The 2,500-nt window shown below is 33.5% G+C and overlaps 1 protein-coding gene across 5 annotated transcripts in view; it reads right to left on the reverse strand.

Annotated features, from left to right (window-relative positions):
• The window catches only part of Foxp2 (forkhead box P2), a 343,109-nt gene that overhangs the window by 235,596 nt on the left and 105,013 nt on the right, over positions 1–2,500 (reverse strand). The gene's annotated exons all lie outside the window — the stretch shown is intronic.

Consider the following 2,500-nt stretch of genomic DNA (forward strand, 5'->3'; position numbering starts at 1 on the left):
ATGGCAAGAAAGTCCTAGCCAGATGTTTTTACAACCATCACCTGCAATACTTTCAAAGCAGTAAAATCTCATAAAACATTCAGAAAGATGATCTGACTTAATGAATGCTCAAAATGCAAGCTCAAATCCACCCAGTAAAGCAATCAAGTTTTTAGCAACTATTTTGACCTTAGTGACACAAACAATTAATTCTGCCAACCTAATATCAAAATAAAATTCTACATCTACTGCAGAATAATTTCTCAGTGTAGTTAATGTAGAACAACATTGGAAATGTGCTACCTCCATGTATTATACATTCTAGCATTCAGCACTAATTTTAGAAGATTAGAAAAGAGTGATGGAGAGAGTAATTCATCAGGAGAAAGGGTTCTAAAAATAACTTAAGTTTTCCCTGCATAGACAGCAGCAGAGCCATCTAACAAAGGCTTGGGAACCATGCATAAATCCATTATATGGAATATTTAAAAATCTACAGGCATTCTGGATTTTAGAAATATTTCAATATTGGTCCAAATGTTTAGGAAATCATAGTTCCATTTATTAGCACCTTTCAGTTTATCATCAATTAATTTTTTTTTTGCAATGAATTCCAAGCCAACTCTTTCGCTAACTTCATGGCAATTTAAATAAAACTCCCACCTGCATAAAAATACAAAAATTCACAGAAATTGTCAAAACAATCCTTCTCCTGACAAGCAGCACTTTACACTGCCACACCACTCTCTGCCCCTCAAATTCTATGTCTATGTAAGATAAGCTTGACCTGAGTGTGCCACCTATCAGACTTAGATTAGTGAGTTTAGACTCTGTGTACAAGTTTACATTTCAATAGCAACATGCAGTGATCAATTTTCAAAATAATTTCATATGTAAATTTATTTTTTTAAAAGTAGAAGGAGGTAGTATTTTAATGTTTTCTATGCACACTTTGAGAAACTTAAAGGATATTTTATAACTCAAAGCCATAACTATATTATTCATCATACAAAAGACACAGCAAAGTGTTAATTAGTTCAGGCCTTTTCCAAAGTGTCTATACAGCAAAGGGGAAAATTTGAAAGATCTTAAGTGGCTCGCTGTTTTAGAAAGCGATTTAATCATAACCCCAAACTGGCTGCTTGGAAGGGCTTTGCATATTTACCTTTTAATATATTATTTTCCTATAGGCACCCCAAAGTGTCTGTGTAAGCTTCCCTCACACCCATCGGGCTAAATCCCACTGAGACCTTGCTCTAAGTGGGAACATGACTCCAGTTTCTACGTCACAAATGGTAAAACTTTAATATTGACTACTGCTTATAGTTTACACAAATTAAGTGTACAGAACAAAGTAATTACCGAACCCAGGAAATGAGCACACCTCACAGGCTAAGATCAGGGTGCTTCCAGGGTGCTGTCAAGTATAAAATTTACTCTATTTTCTGTTTGTTTAAACTCTAGAGAGAGCTGTGAAGAAAAAGCCATTTCTTGCTAACTCCCTTCAAGTCTGTTCTCTGTTCGGAGTTAGCTATGATGTGCATTTCCCATTGTGTGCACTTGTTTTAGGAATGCAGTCTCCTGGAAACTCAGAATGCAGCAGATTCTGCCTAATAATTCTGAAGATGTTTATTTAGGGGAAGTAATGAGACTATTAAGGCATCTCTCTGGCATGGTATTTTCTGTAGAAACGTTAAAGAAAGAAAGGATTGTTTTGAAAACTGCATTCACATATCTGTAAAGTAGGATAATTTGGGGCTTTTGATTCACATCTAATCCCCACGGCATTTGCAAATAAATATTTCAAAACAAAATAAAAATTATCTGATAATATTCTATAGAAAACAGACATAATTCACAAATAATATGGACCATATTCAAAATGCTTTGTCTCATTCTTTCAAAAGATTATTCATGACTCTGCCTAGAGGTTAAGAAATTATTCAATCCATATAACTTTTTCAATGTTTTTATTATTAAAAATAATGATTCTCTTAAATTTTACTGTAGTGAGGGCATTTATTTACCTTTTAAGAGGCATGTATCTCATTATATATAACAAAATCTAAATGATGCTGCATTGAATTTGAGACACTTTAGTAATAATTCATTATTTTGATGGCTTAATTTCTATCACTTCCCAACCTGCATTTAGTCTGAGTGCAATTCAGATGCTCAAACAAATACCTTTATTCTTAAAACACTCGGAATCTTTCCGACAGGCTTCTCCTCCATGCCCAGTCTAGATGCATGCTTTGAAAGGGTTCTGTTATCGGTGGCTGTGAACTTGAGTAAGGGGAGAATGCAGTGACTCTAGTTTTGTTTAGGAAGAAATTTCTTCAATAAAAAAACCCCACAGAAATAAAAACCAACACATCTCTCATGCAGATAAAATATAAAGTTATTTAAAAGTATATTTAAAAATTTTTAATTGTTAATTTTTTTCTAATTTACAGAGTGCTACAGTGTTTTGGTGAGAATATGAAAACACAAAAGAGCCCTTTAAATCTATTAATACACA

This window comes from Chionomys nivalis, chromosome 1, assembly GCF_950005125.1.
Source record: "Chionomys nivalis chromosome 1, mChiNiv1.1, whole genome shotgun sequence".
Taxonomy (NCBI): domain Eukaryota; kingdom Metazoa; phylum Chordata; class Mammalia; order Rodentia; family Cricetidae; genus Chionomys; species Chionomys nivalis.